The 5,221-nt window shown below is 38.9% G+C and overlaps 1 long non-coding RNA gene across 2 annotated transcripts in view; it reads right to left on the reverse strand.

Annotated features, from left to right (window-relative positions):
- Positions 1-260: 260 nt before the first annotated feature.
- The window catches only part of LOC103468903 (uncharacterized), a 20,735-nt gene continuing 15,774 nt past the window's right edge, over positions 261-5,221 (reverse strand). The window contains exons 1-4 of one of the 2 annotated variants that reach the window (XR_534264.1): positions 3,001-3,263; positions 1,987-2,101; positions 631-901; positions 261-506 (exon numbers count right to left, since the gene is read on the reverse strand). This is a non-coding gene — a long non-coding RNA (uncharacterized LOC103468903). Of the gene's footprint in view, positions 507-630; positions 902-1,986; positions 2,102-3,000; positions 3,264-5,221 lie in introns of those variants that run through there. The other variant, XR_534265.1, reaches the window with a different exon arrangement.

The following is a 5,221-nucleotide window of genomic DNA, read 5'->3' on the forward strand; positions in this document are numbered from 1 at the left end:
TAATGCATTTCATCTGGAGGAAGAAAAAAAAAAAAAAGAGTAGGAATTATAGAGAAACGCTTTGTTGTTTTTGCCTAGAAATCTGACTCTCAGCTGAGCAGCAACACATTTATCTTCTTTATGTTCTGTAGAAGCCCATAAATCAAATAATCATTTAGGCAGAATGTCTGCCTGTTATCTTATAATAGAAAAGATAAGCAATCTTGTTTTTCACAATTAATTACAGGAGAATCAATAAGTTCTACACCTTTGCAAGGATCCAGGATTAGTCGCAACAATAGATTTTATTTCGGAAATAAAAACAATACAGTAATAATACTGTACGTTAGTTTTTATACATTTTAGTAAAATATTGTCACAGGAAAGTCACCATGTTGTTCACACTGCAATGCATTCTGGGTAAATGATGTATAATGGTCCAACTGCCTTTGCTCCATCCAGCCAAAACAGTGGTATGCAACGTCTTTAAGCCTTTTCAAATTGAACTGGAGCACACTGAAATCGATCTGAATGTAGAGATCACAAGAGGTGATGGAGATGAGGAGGACCAAATAGAGGAAGAGGACAGAGTTGGTTGTAGGAGCTGCTGCTGCCTTCAGTTTCATAAATGAAACAATGAAAAACACATACCTCTGGTCGGACTGGGTGATCTGGTAAGTACTTCTATAGCGCTGCGTCGGTTCGGCAACAGTTGTTAATGTCCGAACTTCATCTGGTGTCACAGTGGTTTCACATCCAGTATCGGTGTTCTAGCTCCATTAGCATTTCCAGTAGCAAGAGCTCCGTTAGCGCTGCTTGTCTTTGAGGTTTCTCCCAGCGTTTGTAGCGCTGTGTCCAGTTCGGCAACAGCTGTGCTGTTAAGGGTCTGATCTTGGTCCGGTCGGATTGGTGGATTCAGTACCTGGAGAATTATAGCTTCATTAGCATTTCAAAGAGCTTTCAGCTCTGCCTGTCTCAGTATGGCAGCATGGCATTTATTTTTAGTTTGTTAAGGTAACCATCAATGCTGATGGTTAACAGCATTGATGGTTAGAGCCTTTGTCAGTTTTGCTCATACAAATGACTCAAAGCCTTCTAGAGAGAAATGTTGAGAGCACCGATGAGGTCCTGCAGAAGTTGTTTTCCACTGCGTTCTTGTTTCTTTCATGTGGGAAATTATCCAGACTCAGGTCTTTTTTTTCTTTTTCTATTACAGCCAGCAGTGACACCATGTTGGATTATTTAAGTTACACCAATCAACCACAATATGATAAACAACTACTCAGGTGAAGTTAGCCTTCCTGTGTTTACTTTGTAGATTCCAGTGAAGAATGGACCAAAACGCGTCATCAACCCATCGGTGACAAAATGGTGTCACCATGGGTGAAAAATGTAACAAAAGATTTACATTTTTGAAATTTTGGCATATCATAAACATGTTAAACTAATCCTGGATCACTGTAAAGTGTTTTTAAATCGTTGAAAGAATAAATGCAGGAACTTTTGCCGGAATATGGTTTTGACCTACAGTGTGTAGTTTGACCATATCCATAGGTTTCCTGTCATCTTGTATCAAGATAGGAATTAATTATAATTTTTTTCAACACTACAATTAAGTTGGTAGAAGTAAAAGTGAAACCGGCTTCGTGCTGCAGGCAGCTTCGGTTTTAAGACTATTACAATTCAGCTTCCTGAATGAGAAGGGATATTTTATTTAGGTGTAAACAAAGCAGAAATTGGGTCATTTCTGTGACACATACAGAAATAAATTAGTCAGAGAAGAAATGCCTTTGGTAGCACACTGAAAGTAAATAATTCACCAAGAAAGGCTGCTCTCAAATACGTTATTACAAGCTTGTGGAGAGAAACAATGTGCTGATACTTCAAAGCATACTTTGTCATTATCATCTCTTAGAGGACATTAAATAATTAAAACCAGAGAAAACAGTGTGTTAAGTCGTAACATATTTCATGTGACACATAGAAATATAACACTGAAATATTTACCCTCCCCTGCTGCCTGCTGTTGAAGCTGCTTGGAATTTGTTTTCACAGGATTTTGACATCGACAGGAAAATGAAGGCTCAATTTATCTCCCAAAGTGGATAAAACGTTTTATGAGCTGCAAAGGGCAAATTACAGAGTTTACAAATTCAATCTTTAAAAGTATTCACTGAACTTCAACTTTTTTCAGTTTGCACCATTGAAACAACACATTCCAATACATTTTACTGGGATAGACCAACAAAACATGTTGCGTAATTGCGAACTAGAATGACTATGATGGACAGTTTTCAAATTCTTTTTGCTAAAATCTTTTTTTAAAATGTGGCATGCCTTTGTATTCAGTGTAAAAAAATCTAATATATTTGTACCACTTTTGCAAATCAAGTTGGCATTTTTACATATTCTTCTTTCTTTCCTGTGTTGTTGCATGACATAAAATCCCAGTAGAATAATATTTGCCTAGTGGGTGCAATATGACAAAATGTGGGAAAAGTTAAGGGTCTATGAGTGGGCATTATGTTGACCATTTGCAACTTAATCATTCGAGGCGCCGTGATGGACGTCGGGAGTGAGGGACGAGAGTATTGAACAGAGCAACTGACAATGTTTTCCAACGTTGTTTTTGGCAGTTTATTCGTGGCTTCTACTTGTTTGAGTCGAGCTAATTTGTCTGTGAACGCAACACACATCTTGTTGGACGGCGGTAATTATAAAAGTTGGCAATAGCTAGCTTAGAAACCGACCCGTACCTCCTCCCCCTTGACCTGTTGATGAAATAACCGACTTTGCCCGAGTTCACACAACATGATTTATATCACTATGTCATAAACAGCGTTTCCCCTTAACACTGAAAACGTTCAGAAGACGAGATGCTAACCAGTTTTTTCCGTACATGCTAGGCTACATTACGGCGGGCTTTGTCTCCATGGTTACCAACGGTTAGGCACGTACCTTTTCCATAACGCGATATTTGATCTTTCTAATCACGCTTATTTATAACGTTAGTCTTCTTACCTTGTAAAAAGTGTTTGCTGCAAATCCACGGTTACACTGAAGGTTGATAGTCATTATGATTAACAGCTGATATCAATCGCTGCTGTATCTTTCCATTTTAAAAGTTCTACAATAAAATGACAAGTCTGGTTTTCATCCTTGTCCGTTTCTGCAGCCGACCACGCAGCATCCTGTGGCCATTTTTAGAGGGAAATCAACTGAATAGAAGCGATATTAGGTTACAGATGTCTGTTTTTAGACTAGCTTTAAAGAAGCGCATTGGTTGTCCGTCATGGCGGAGTGGGCGGAGCTCTAGAGAGCGTGACGTCACGTGCTAAGGGTCAATAACTTGGGGCATTTTTATTTCAAAATCTGAGTAGTTGTGGACATATGGCAATCAAACATTTAGTTTCCTGTCAACATTTCTGATAAATAAATACAATTAGGGCTATTAGAATCTAAATCTTCAATTAACTTTATTTAATATATATTTTTTACATTACTATGATTTTTTATTATTTTTAATGTTAAAATGAAGCCATTTGACTTTTCCTAATTACTGCCTTAACATTTCTTGTATGTAATTAGACCCTTCAATCTAACCCTTTTGCTATTCCCAAAACTGAAAAAGGGTTAGATTGCAAATAAAATAAAATTAGAAGATATCTTTTTCCTTCAATGACTAAACCTCCTTTCTTTTGACATTTTTGACATCATTTACCAATAAATCAGCAGGACAAAGAGCTCTTACATCACTCACATTAATCTGCTGGCCATAAATTAGTGCTGATCTACATTGACAGCAGTCCTTGCTTTCTATGCAGTCCTTGCTTTTCTAGTCTTAACAAAACAGACTAACGCTTAGGGATGATTACTTTTGAGATCAGTGAACAATCAGGCTTTGCTCATTAGCCTGCAAATCCCCACATTTAATGGACCGTTGGTCTCAGCAATAATACTGAGAGCAGTTCTGTTTTCCCTCCTTGCAAAGAGGATGCTGCAGCTACAGTGGCCACATGATTTCAGCTCTATGCCCCCTGAATACTGAATATCCAGGGGATACATGGAAAGAATTGATGTTATTGTCTGTGTGGTCACATATGGAACAGAAGAGTTTCCAATTAGTAAAAGAAACCGAGACAAGATGATGATAAAGAGGAAGAGTGAGTGCTTTTGGAGCTGTAATGGGTAGACAAAGCCAACAAGTAGCTTCTTCTTTTTGCCATGGAGTATTCTTGGTGGGCTGCTACATCTGGACAGTTTGTGTGACAGTGTGTGTGTGCGCGCGCGCGTGTGTGTGTGTGTGTGTGTGAGACATGGAGAAGAGAGCTGGATGTGCCTCCAAACACACTTTAGAGCTGCAAAGACTACTAGAAATCAGCTTTGAGATAAAGCTACACTGCAAAAACACAAAATATTACGAAGTATATTTTATTAAATTTTTAGCGCAAATATCTTAGCAAACTTGAAATAAGGCAAAACTAACTTACAAGTAACTTTTTATCAAGATATAGAGGCATGTTTTATTGATGAAAAAGTGCTAGTTCCATTGGCAGATCTTTTAAGTTATAACAAGACATTTTTCCAATGTTATAAGTTAATTTGTATGAGGACTTTCTCATCAATATTAAATAGAGGTGTGCCGATCGATCGGTCACCGATCATAATCGGGCCCATTTTCGTGAAAAAGTGCATGATCGGTGATCATTGGCTCTTGTTGCCGATCACACAAACCGATCACCTGCATCTCATTTCGCAGCCTGCCTGTGCAGCTGGTCTCCTCTTTCCTTCACACTGCGCAAACGCGCAGCAACAAATCCTAAGCGATGTGTAATTATAACGCACTTAGTGAAAGAGGACGTCTGCGTGTTGCGGCGGAAAATTGAAGCGCGTCAAAATGCATCAACACAACGAAGCTAATATGGCATAGAAACAATGCCATACTTGACGGAGTTTGGCTACATCGAGGCTCACTGCAGTAAAAAAGACACTGCAGTAAAAAAGACATGGAGGATCAGATAGAAGGTAAAGCGGCGCACAGCTACAAACACTCACCCGGATTAGCATGACGGTCAGAAAGCTAAACAAATAACCCGCAAAATTATTTAAGTCTTCGAGCTGCGATTTAAGACGCTGGTTCTGCTCTCGCTGTTGAACCGCTGCTACGCGCTACAAGGTAGTAATATTTCACAGACGGAGCGCCGCTTCTGCTCCACCTGGTAGTGACTCTCACACCGAACCT

The sequence above is a fragment of the Poecilia reticulata genome, linkage group LG8, assembly GCF_000633615.1.
Source record: "Poecilia reticulata strain Guanapo linkage group LG8, Guppy_female_1.0+MT, whole genome shotgun sequence".
Taxonomy (NCBI): Eukaryota; Metazoa; Chordata; class Actinopteri; order Cyprinodontiformes; family Poeciliidae; genus Poecilia; species Poecilia reticulata.